The following is a 12,898-nucleotide window of genomic DNA, read 5'->3' on the forward strand; positions in this document are numbered from 1 at the left end:
TAGATGAAATTGACCAATCTCAAGGACTGAAACAGGAGCCTTCCTCCCTTTCTCCCTTTAATTTTCTCACGATGTCACGTAAAAATTCGAGATCGAGAACGTTATTATCACACAAGAATGTTCGGGGTGCCACGAGTTGATTTTTTCAAAACCTGAACACCGATCATCATCGACTGACTCTGATAATGACCTCCGCTCAGGTTTTCCAATAGTTAGTTACTGCTACGAGAAATGACTTTCTCAAGTGCCCCATCCTAGAGACGATCACACTTCATGGTCGACTTTTTCATTCAGGGCTCAAATCATTGACTGTTGACTGAATAAGCTTGTTTCAAAAAGGATCTTGCTGGAAAGGAACAGATGTAGCTGCACTTTTCTATTTGTCAAACCAAGTAAGGATAACTAAGGGATCACGGGGCACCAGGTGATGGAAAACATATGTCAAGATCAAGGCTTGAGGTGAGATGAGGGAAAGCCTTCATACTTTAGTTATCGTACAAGGAGGAGGACGCCCCCGCCACAGAGGTACTGTCACACGTTAACCCATATCATTGATATGGCAAAGTGGTCCTCAGTGTAATTCGAGCGTTATGCATGATTAGTTCTGAACTGGTTGGGATTTCGCCGTACGGAAAAGGTCATAAGCTGCATATTTTTAAACACGTCCAATTCTTTGTGCCTGCTTTGTCTTTTTTGGGGGGCGTTAGCGCTATTTTGTGGCGTCGCATACGTCTGTAAACCTTCCTCCAAGCTCCTCGCGGTTTTCAAAATGGCGGATTATCGTGAAACACCCGTGACATCTCTAGTAACCAGTCCTGATTCATTATTGGTTTTCCTGGGTTTAGTTTATTTTTTTTCAGGACCTCACCTCTGTATCTCGACATTAATATTATCGATTTGAAAGTAAAACTACGTCGTCAAAAGCTCGCACATATGCGTTTACTCTGAACATATCTAACATATCTTTTGAAGAAAGATTTAAATCTAAATGGAAAAACCTACGAAGACTTACTTAGTGTCCTTGTTAAGTGTTATCACTTTGAATTTCTTGATTACTTTCCGCTTGATCACTAAGAGCAAAACCACAAACCTACTTTCTTCGATACTGGGATTGGACGAACTTAGTTAAACAAATTAGAGGTAGATCTTCCCTTCGCCGTTGAAGCGAAGACACGGGGGGTATAACAGTGCCCGTCAATCCTTTGTGATTCTAAAGCTGTCCATCGTAGAAAATAAGATGTAATAAACACGGACGTGTAATTAAGTGGAAGGAAAATTTTAATGCTTATGGTATGGTCCTATTTCCTTATCCTTTCAGTCTTGCCGCTTGTTTAGTCTGATACGAGGCTTACCTTTATACAATGACAACGCTTACTTCTACTCGGAGCTGTCAGCTCATGTCAACCCTCCTTTAAATCCGCTGGTGTACGTGCGTTGCAAAAAACAGAACCGTGCTTCTATTAAGGAGCTCTTAAAAAAAATTACTGCAAACGCTGGTTGGGTGAGAAATTTTTACATGACAAGTAAAAAATATTGCAGTTTATGTCTATAGTTCGCTAGTGTTCGTTAGCAATAATCCGCTCTGGCTATATCGGTCTTCAAACCTGACTGCCAACACAGGCAGCTGGGCGAACTCCCTGAGCCAGATAGTTCTTCCGAATCACGAGCCGAAGGCGAGTGATTCTCAAGTGTCCATTATGTTCGATTAGATAGACATAGGTATTTTGGATTTTCTAAAACACAGCTATACACTCGACTCTTTGATTCTCCGCTGTTAGTTTCGCCCCAGTTCGGAGACGCCGGGAAGCTGCCTCACTGGTAGCTTCATAGATGGGGGTGCACTAGAATTGATTTCGACACAGAAGGTCTGTTCCTAGCGTTGAAAATCGGAACGTCGAAATTTCCCTTAGAATGTGACATCTCTTAAAGTAAGTCATACTAACGTTATTTTTAGCATATTTTTCCAATTTTCCAAATGAATATGAGCGAAGCATCGACTTGAGAATGATGTCAACGTTTTCTACTAGAACACAAAGTATTATTTTGGAATAACAGGTCTCAGTTTCCCTTGGATATCGATCGTATATATCCCTCCTGGCTAGCAATTTAAGGAAACTCATGACGGAAGTGGGGCTGAGGCAGCTGACGTTAAATGGACATTTTCCTGATGCGTTGAATGATATCAAAGCACAGATATACTTGTATTTCGAGCGTGGGCAACCTGTGGGACACTGTGGAATTACTTCGTGTTTAGCGGCTTTGGATATGTTATGCAACAGTCCCTTAGTATCGAAGAAGAGAAACAAAGTAGTTCTTTATGTTCATTATATAGTTTTGATATCTGTGAAACCACATTTATTAAAATTTCAAACAAGGGAGTGCTCATTATCTTTCACCTTGGATGATTGGAGGGGGGGGAGGGGAGAGAGAAGGGCTGAAGGATTTTGGTTACCTCACGATAAAATCTACCTGATCTCCCAAGGTTCTCTATTATTCTTATGTTCCCGCTCATTTGCAATCAATTTTATCTAAGTCTTCCCATAATACCCTGTTAGCAACCACTGATCCTCGATCCGATCCCCCAAAATCCTCCGATAAATTATAATAGTTTAAATTGATAATTAATGGTGGTCGCGATTTCCGCTCTAGTCCTCATTTCACTTTCTAAAGCTTTTAACATTTTTTTTGAGACCTTAAATATCTGTCGATTTGTTTTGTATGTTCAGTTAGGCGCGCGCAACCTGCCCATTTGTTTGTGAATAAGGAAAAGCTTTGCTCAGCCAAAGGGCAACATCAATCTGTTCCAGAACTGTGAATGATGAAACAAAACTACACCAAATACCACTTGAATACCTGATATCAATAAAACAAACCATACAGCAAAAATTAACCTTCTTTTCACATGTGTTTATAGGTGAGGGAAAATGATAGTAAGTTTACTATGGCATCTACATAACAGTTATCCAGCTCTTGTTAATCCCGCGCATGAAGAAAACGTTGCATGGAGCGGACTTATAACTTTCGTAGCTTTTGGACAATGTCGGCGACGAAGTCACCAAAAGCGGCAGAGGACCGTCAAACCAAAGAAAAGACAAAACGACCCTCTTGGGTCCACTGTGCTATACAAACACAGTTGGCTTTCTTTCCCAGCTCTCAGAAGTCTTCCTTGATTCTATTCATAGCAAAATCTCTTCGCTAGATAAAAATCCTTTATTGAAAGCGCAACTGAGCATGGAACGCAAGTCATCAAAAAAGAATGTAACGCAACGTAGCGCACAACGTAATGCAAAAGTGCACTATTAGGAAACATAATTATTTCGTTTCTCTTGGACAAGTCCTGATTTTTTCACTGTTGCGTGATCCTAGTGTTGTTTGCGTGACATGCAACTTTTTGGGGCCGATGGAAAAAAAAAACATTTTTTCACCCGAAGCTGCACCTGTCAAGGAGTAGGGAAAAAACCAAACCTTTACGAAAACAAGATGCTTTTAACTTACACAATAGCAAATAACAACAGGTTTGCAAAATGCCGAAGTCAAAATTTAATTACGTTGACTTTCCACGCTTTTGTACTACTCTCAACCCAGTCTTTCTCGCTGATTTGATCCTGAAAAAAACCCCAATAATGGCGCAGTCTGAAACAGGAAGGCGATCGAGAATCACTATTATAGCAGTAGATCAAAGTGAATGCAGCGAGCAAGCTTTTGAATGTGAGTACGTTGTTCCATACAGCTGTAAGAAAAAAATGTTCTTGCGCGCGTCTCATTCTATGTATTGCAGCTGAATATTACTGAAATTTGAATTAACCGCGGCTCCATATCTACCGAAAATTTTACTAGTTTTTGAGGCCTCGTACTTTTTAAAGGCTATATAATTAAACGTGTGGTTGAGGATAAAATCTGAGGTGCAATTTAATTTTCGAGGCCTCGTACTTTTCAAAGGGTATATAATTGTACAGTTGATTTAGCGTAGCGGGGGTTTAGGATAAAATCTGTAATTTAAATGCAAACACTTAATTCCCACGTGTTCGGGAAAAAAAAAGCCTAATTCAATGTTTTTAGGCAAATTTTTACAAACCCCAAATTTTCATTTTTATTTCACGTAAATCCGTGTTATTTGCGTTATTTACTATGCTGTTGTCTTAAAAGCTTTTACTTCAAGATATTTGCAAGCTATTTAATATTTACATCGCTTCAGGTGGTTTAAAAGTGATAATCGATTCCAAATCGAGATTTTTATCCAGGTTGTAAAAGCTAACATGTTTGCATAGATTGAATTCCAGTTTCTTTGTTTGTTTTTTGTGTTTAACCCTTTGTCCCTTTACAGAGTGACCAGCATCTAATTTCTCCCTATATTATCACCTCTGAATCACTTATTAGGGTCATGAGAATAAAAGAAATGATCACCAAGTAAAGAAGCTCTTGATGGTTACACAGATTCTCCTTGTCAGCACCTTAAGAAATATATAGAAAACTGTATGGAGAATAATGTATTTTGATGTAAGGGTGTAAAAGGAGAATTAGTTTTTAAATCATTTGTTTGTTTTGTTTCACTATAAGATCAGATTGGCAAAGCCATTATAGTGTCATAAGATCAAATCCCAGTCAACACACAAATGCCAAGATGTGTATGCTCATTTCGTTTCTTCTTTTAAATAGAGAAGTTATCTCACTTTCCCTTTGTGGTGCGGGCTGGGTATCTCCCATGATGGGTATATGGGAAATCTATAACAGCGACCCCTTGTTTAAAATATCCTGCTGCAACTGATATATTTATTGATTAAAGAACTTTTACAAGAGGAAAGTGTCAGAGTAATGAATAGTTCTTTTTAACCAAAACAACTGTCATCTATCTATTTTTTTCATCACAATATACTTTTAGGGATGGAGTAATGCAGGTATAGAAAAGTTTAGTCATTGTTTTTCCATTTAAAAAGTGAAAGGGGTATCATTTTAATTGAAAGTGAAAAGTCAGAAACTCCATTAACTGTACAGGAAACATTGCGGCCCAAAGCTGTGGACTTGTTATCTTTTTCACTGTTAAATCTTAAGAGTGTCTTCTCACTCTTCAGCATCAAGATCAATGGCAAGAGCAAGGACCCTGAAATTACGATCCTTAGTAACAACCTTTGTACTTAGTTACACTTGTAACACTGCTAGTCTTGGTGAAAGTGTCAAGAGAAACAACCTGGTTATGTTTACCATATTTCCTTGAATAAGCGCCCACAATCTAATAAGAACCTCTTAAATAAGCATCCCCCCACTATCCTCACATACTTTCCTAAACAATAGGGATACAAGAAAAACCTGTTTCCATTGACACTTAATTTATAAATTTTTAAGCTTCAACTTAACAGTCAAATAAGTACAGGAGAATAATAAGTCCTCCCCTTAATTAAGCACCCCCCTCCAAAGCTGCTCCCCACCACCTTGAAGCCAAAATTTTGAATAAGTTCCTCTGCCTTTATTAAAGGAAGTATGGTACATCATAGCTATTAAAACATTTATGATTCCACCTTGTTTTCCCTTCAGGGTTCATGGAAAACACCTACACGGAAGGAGACTAAGTTATTCGATTAAGCGTTGTGGAACAACCACATCTTCCATTTCTAGCTGGTACATATTTAAAGCTTTTTTTTTAATCAAGGTCTGATTACACAATGTTTTTAAGTACATACTTGGTTATGAATTTTAGTGCCTTGCAGATGACCATGCAGATGCTATGGTCATCGAGGAATGGAAACATGAGGTCCACAAAATGCAGGGAGAGTTAAAGGCCTTGGAGAGGAAATATATCGATAGGTGTTCAGACCTGAGGGTATGGATTGAGTTAACTTTTAGTTGGTTGTTATCAAGATGAATTGCCCATATCTTTAGGATGGACCCCTAAATAGAAACAGTGTCTATAATGATATAGATGAAAACCATGGTAACAACTTTATGCTGATGATAGGAATGATAAAATAAGACAAGAATGAAAAATTACTGGCCAGTCTCCCTAATTTCTACCCTGATCCTTTTCCATCTTCCCTACCCCCTTCCTTTACCCCCAGAAGTTTTCTTGACAAATTGTAGATAAATAATTATGTGCACAGTCAAAATAACTGAACCATCCTCCTCATCATTCTACAGGACACAAGTCTTATCCACCTTCATCTCTCAAAACGTTTTTAAGTTTTTTTCTTAGTTTTCTCCTATTATCTGCAGTAATCTTCCCCTTCCAACAGAATTTTTCTTTTTTCAAACTTATCAACTCTTCTGGTAATACTGATGGAAAGAGAAAACCTGTTTTTGGCATTAAGGTCTTCACACCAAGACTTTTCTCTTTATTATGGTTATCCAATCATCTGACCTCTGAAACTAAAACACTGAATTGCAATTTGACCTGGAAATCTTACATCCAATTTATTATTATTTAGTATTTATTATCGATCATAAATGTTTTTGGCAAAAGATTAAATCCCAAGCTACAGACTATGCATGCTACAGAAAGAGAAGTTGATATAAAAACGAGAAGTCACAAAACTCTTCTTCACATCCCTCAGGCAAATGACCGTTGGAAAAATCTGCCAAGTAACCATTGGTTCCCTTTCTTGTCATTAGATTCCCATAAGATTCTGGGTGGAGCAAGGAAACCCAGGAGAGAAGATCTGTGAGATAGCTTTGAAAGAGAAAGCCACACTGATTGTCCTAGGTAGCCAAAGCTCTGGTCTCTTAATGCGCACAGTTCTTGGAAGTGTCAGCAATTATGTAATTCATCATACAAAGATTCCAGGTGTCCTGTGCCCCAAGGATTCTCTGTAATCAGTATACTAGGGTGTGGACAAGAAATCCACGTTTTCCCTTCCAGTACCCATCTCTAGTTACTTTCTTTTCGAGGAATTCGGAAAAAGAGGGAAAAAACATTTTGTTCATTATCTGATTTAAGATTTTAATGTTTATCCATATGTACACAGGTTTTTTAGCCTATTTAGTTGGCTTTTCCTGAGTGTCAAAATGCCCTCTAATGGAAATAGCCTATATTGATTATGCAAGAAAGTAAATTCAAATTGCTATACATGTCACATTTGAATTGGTATCTGAGAAAAAGATCTTGTTTCCCTCGACTTGAAACTATGTCATGTGTAATGAAAAAGTGTCACATTATTCAGTTGGACACTGCAAATTATATTAATGTTGGTAGGTCAGCAGTAATAGACCCTCGTGGAAGTGGAGGAAAATGTTTATAACCCTGGGTACAAAATTAAAGCAAACAGCCTTTTTTTTTGAGTTCCAAAAACCCACGGAAGGAGAATAAAGCCAAGTGAAACCTTTGATGTTAATTAAAATACCTATTACGCCTTTAATAAGATATGCTTTAATCTGTTATATCACTTGCCAAAAAAGAAACAAAGACGAAATAGCGCTATAACCGCAATGTATCTTACATCCATACCCATGGGTGAACATAAAATCTGGGACACCTCACCTGGACCCTGTTCTTCTTCCTATATGTCCTCTATGAACCCCAAAATATCTTCTTCTTTTCTTTCTAACTCTGTACTCAGGGTAGGAATCAAATCAAATGTTATCTGAGCAAAAGTGAAATTATTTAAAATGATGGAAGACATTACCACTTGATTATAGTGTGCAAATGATCCTTTTCAAAACTTACTACTGACACTCCAGTACGTAGGCTCGTGAGAAACGTCTCTCCATGTTTAAAAACGCATCTAGCGGCAATCAGAACTGGTCAGCAGCGAAAAAAGCGAGGTAGCGAAACAAAATGGACCAAATTGAGATTGTGAAAAAAAGTGGTATTTTCTGATCAAAGATTTTCTGTTATTAACACATCATAAAATTACGGAGTAGATGCACGAAAATGGTTTAAAATTTTCCATGGAACTAGATTTCGATGTGCGAACTTAAGAATTTAGCCGTAAAGGTAAACCGTCGGGCCAAAGAGGAATAGAACAAACGAAACGCAGCGCTACTTTACGCAAGGTATAGAGTGTAGCAATGCAACGCAATGTAGCACACAAAGTAATTCAAAAAAGCACTATGGGAAGTATATTTCATTTCTCTATGTTGGTGTTCAACTGCTAAAAGAAAGACTTCTTTTAGCAGTTGAACACCAACATAGCGCTACTCGCCTAAAACGCTTCAAAATGGCCTGAGACGCTAGGAATCAACAAAGAAAACAACAAGGCAATAAGGTAAGTCCATTTTATTTCAAAACAAGACATTTTTTTCTCTCTTTTAAGGCAAACCGATAACATCCCATACAAACCTTTATAAATATAAAACGTTGCGCAACACGTTAAGATTCACGTCCACCTTTCTAGTGGTGAGCTTGGGCTGCCTGTGTTCAATATTGCACATCTGGAGTTATCTTTAGGGGACTGCCATATTGCCATCGTTACTGTCGTCACTCAATTTCATCATTGCCGGTCACGAATAAGTCTACTTGTGTTTATTTTTGTCTGCTGGAGTGTAATGAATGATGTTATCGTACTAGACAACAATCAAATTAATATCTTACCATATAGGAGTAAGTTCCTGTAGATGCCAAAGGTTGAAATTCAAGGACTTTTCAATAACTTTAAAGGCCAAGTTTTAGAAATTGAAGGACCACTTTTGGAAAGGTTTGCATAAGCACTTCTAAAATAATTTAATATTATTTCTCAGCTTTTCCATGAAAGTACTGTAATTTTCAACTTGAAAACGAAAGAGCATTGCAAAAATCAAGCCTTAATCAAACGGCGCATGATAGTCGATGATAATTGATTCTCTTCCAACTATGGTCAAACGGCCAAAAAAGTTCGTGACAGTTGATGATAGTTCACCGGCAGTCGCGCGAGCAAAGTCACGCCAGCAGCTAGTTCCAGGCTCTTTCCGTGTAAGATGTGAACACTAACATGGTTTCGCGTGAGACAAACAAACTTGTTGAAGTATGAATTTACGACGAAAGAGGGCGGCAGCTTGCTTACTAGTAATCGATTTCTTGGAGGAATGTACGTTTATTAGACGTAATATCAGGTCATTACTCCATCTCGCCGTTGAACGTTTAGTGAAACGCTGTTTTTTCGGCGGTGTCTCTTCGAATTCCTGCGAGTTGACGCTTTCTCCAGATTCTTGGTTTTCAATATTTTCTTTCTCATTATTATTATCTTGGGTATAAAAAACGAATCTCCGAAGCTAAAGCTGAGCCTCGCGAGGAGCTTTTGGCGACCATTTTAAACGAGTCCGCCGATTTTCGGGGAAAACAGCTGACCAAAAACTAACATGAACTATCATACGCGTGGTCAAACACAGGCAGCCCAAGCTCACTACTAGAAAGGCGGACGTGACTCTTACCGTGTTGCGTAACGTTTTATATTTATAAAGGTTTGTATGGGGTGTTATCGGTTTGCCTTGAAAGAGAGAAAAAAATGTCTTGTTTTGACATAAAATGGACTTACCTTATTGCCTTGTTGTTTTCTTTGTTGATTCCTAGTGTCTCAGGCCATTTTGAAGCGTTTTCGGCGAGTTAACGCTATGTTGGTGTTCAACTGCTAAAAGAGAGACAAGGCCGGAAACCTATTTTAGAAGTATCCGTCGCCCGAAGCCAATAATTCCGCCAAAAAGTTACCACCAGTCTCGATTCCTCCAGAAAATCAAAGCAGAGATGTTGCAGTTCCATTTCCATTCACTCGATTCCCAATTCCTCCCACAGATCTTTCACTAGCGATGCTTTTATCTCCAGATCGATCAGCTTTCCAATTTCGAATTTGGCTGGTTGAAACAGTTGTGGGCCCGTTCGCCGATTGCACAGTATGTCGGGTAACAAAAATAAGCTTGGCGAGGATAGCCAGCGGCCTGCAGCCGACAAACAAACCAGTTAGCTCCCCCGGTCCCCTCGGGTGGTCACCGCACCCCCAATGCAGCGCTTATTCGAAGAATTCCATATAACCAGGAAAAACACTTTAAAACAGTCTTAACACAGCATCGGCAATTTATATTCTTTAAATGTGGTGTTCTTTAGTTCAAAGTGACTGTATTTCTCCGCTCGGGTTATGAAGTGCTCGGGGTTTTTTCACCGCATGAATTTCTCTCGTAATTCTAGATTTACTATCAGTTTAGCATCAGTCCATAGGAAAATTGACAGATAGAAATTTAAAGTGCACCGTTGAATAAAAATATAGAAAAAGTAAATTTGTCTGGTACAATTTTTAAATAAGCGCCGCCCTCGAATAAGCGCCGCCCTTGTGGCGCGAAAAATTAAATAAGCGCCGCGGCGCTTATTCGAGTAAATACGGTACGCACGTTCGATAACAGCACACAGCTGTACCAAATACTGTAGTCCCATGCAAGAAATTGGTCCGGTCCCCCAAAAACTGCAGTGTAAACGTAACCTTGCTAACTTGGTCCTTATGCCTCTTTTTGTCCGACCGGTGATAAAACATCATCCGCGTAAACGACTAAAATTCATGTGCGGTCCGTACTACTTTTTTGACACGTCCGTACCCGATTTTTCTGCCTTGTAAACGGCCTTTTCGAAACTATTAGCACTGATGGATACATTAAAAGATTTTTTTAAATTAATACCGCATTGTGAAAAACATCCGTATGATGAAGTGAAGTGACATAAAATGAAGGCCTTTCAAGTTTTTGATATACAAATTTTAGCCCATTCAATTTCCATTTCTTTCCCAAACCATTACCACTAATAACTACAGTGAGTTTTCTTTCCATTAAAATACTCTCTTTGACAAAGTGATATGGAAAAACATCACGGAAACATTAACATCTACTGTAGATCCAATTCGTGCAATACCAAATCAAGCAGTTTAATCAGTGTTCTTTTCCATCATTTAGCAAAGTATTGCATAACCTTTTTTAACATTTCAGACGCAAAATGCATTATTTATCTAATATATGCGAGTGCAGTACAGGTGAAACGAAACAGACCTTTCTGTGTCATGGATTCCTTGCTGGGCGTCTTATTTCACAGCTTACAAATTTAACGGTATGTTTTATTCTTAAATTTACTCCAGTTGAAGCTATATCAGTCATTGTTTGTCCAGTGATAACGCATTTCCACGTTGCTGCTTAACCTTTATGTCAAATTCAACGCTTCGCTGAAGACGCCGTTAAGCACTCTATCACTAATAAATATAGCACTTTCACCGTGAAAAACAGAAGTAGTGAAGAGATAAGAATTTTCTTTTTAAAAAAGAAGAGCGAAATGAGCTACGCTCCTTCTTTAATTTAATTATAAGCGAGTATTTTGAAAATTAATTTATATCACCACTCTCATTCTCTTTTTTTCTCTATGCTCTTGAACGAAACTAGAAACACACATAAAGTCATTTAATAAGCACTAGCACTGATAAGTTGATTTGCATCCTCGTAAGTAGAAACATTTTACTCTTTGGTAACAATTTTTTAACCAAAAATTTCTGTCGAATAAGTTTATCGCTCGAGTGATACTGATGAATGAACTAGACGAAGCGGAATGCCCCAAAAGTCATATAAATATTTGAACCTCATCTAACATAGATGAAGAGAAATATTTTGACGTCATCGCTGATCTATGAAAAAAGAGAATAAACAGAAATCCGCATCTGAATACTAAGTGAACACATATGTCCAGATAATACCGTTACTACTTTTGATACTTGTTTCTTGTCGAACTTAAGACACAACATTATGTAAGTGTGTAAATTGTGCCGGCTCGTTGATGTGACACCTATTGCAACCTAAAACGCCCACAATGATTCCTGATTTTGATTGTAGTGAACCGTTCGTATGGCAATAAATCCCAAAGTCCAGCATTTTGCTCCAAGAGCAACACCAAAAACATGTCGATCTTTTAAGATAAAAACTTTCTAAAAAAACCAAAAGTTTGGGTTCACATCACACCTCAGGGCCAGATCTTGGAGTTTGGCAAGAAAATTCCTTCTCACTTTATCTGCCAGCTTTTGTTTCTCCATTTGATGAAAGCCAGTGTCGCAAACACAACCGTTGCCTTCTTTATGCCCGAAAAGAATTCTGGGTAATTCCGCCATAACTCGAAAAGGCAACTGCTATCATTTCCATTTCATAGAATTATTAGAATCGGGTCGGGCCATCCAGTCCTACCAGCAAAATATCGCATGGATTGAAATTTTTACCGGTCAAAACTTGGCCGCATAGCCTTGGTAGGTTCTGGAAGCCATCCACAGATGGGCCCGAGAGACAACTTCACTTGTGAACTCTCCAAGCTGGCAGTAAAGTATCGTTGGCGTTCCACTCTACATGAAACCATCTCTCACCTCTGTTTTCCTTCAGAGCCTTGCCTCTACCCACATTCCAGCTTAATGATGCCGTCGTGAGGGCTTCTGTGGAGGGAAAATGGCTCGAAAAACACGTATAACCGGCCAGAAAAGCGAGAAACCGAATCGATTTGGACGCATCCAAACACGAACTGTTAATCTAGGTCATGTGACCCCAAGGTCTGAGCCCATGGTGTCTCAAAACCGCAAATATTGTAACGGATGATCCATATAAGGACCAACGAAGTGAGGTTAAGTTTGTATCGCCAAATTACAACTGAATAAATATGGTCTATTTCGTATTCAAAGGGTTAATAACTGTGAAAAACATCCTTGACTCAAATAAAAGTCTTATGATAATTTAAAAGTTGGTTCCCGTCTATGATTCTCGATGTGTTTTTACTTATAATGCTATTTATGGAGGAAGCTTACGCAGAGGTTCCTCTGACTTTTTTACTAAGCTATAAAATATGTCGAACTAAAGAAAAAGGTGTTTTGCATGTTATCCATGTCCTTTCGTGATATGAAAATAAATTTTCAAAATTACGTTTTGCTCTTAGTAAGCACATCCTGTGCTTTAGACACGCAGTTTTAACATACTATTTCAAGTTTTTTAACTACAGAAA

The 12,898-nt window shown here is 38.4% G+C and overlaps 1 pseudogene across 1 annotated transcript in view; it reads left to right on the forward strand.

Moving 5' to 3' along the window:
• The window catches only part of LOC148735509 (uncharacterized), a 32,871-nt pseudogene extending 25,525 nt beyond the window's left edge, over positions 1-7,346 (forward strand). Inside the window, exons 3-6 of the transcript XR_015998243.1 lie at positions 295-3,708; positions 5,530-5,613; positions 5,715-5,815; positions 6,601-7,346. The product of XR_015998243.1 is annotated as an uncharacterized LOC148735509 (transcript). The remainder of the gene's footprint in view (positions 1-294; positions 3,709-5,529; positions 5,614-5,714; positions 5,816-6,600) is intronic.
• The last annotated feature ends 5,552 nt before the right edge of the window (positions 7,347-12,898 follow it).

The sequence above is a fragment of the Stylophora pistillata genome, chromosome 3 (genome assembly GCF_964205215.1).
Source record: "Stylophora pistillata chromosome 3, jaStyPist1.2, whole genome shotgun sequence".
NCBI classification, from domain to species: domain Eukaryota; kingdom Metazoa; phylum Cnidaria; class Anthozoa; order Scleractinia; family Pocilloporidae; genus Stylophora; species Stylophora pistillata.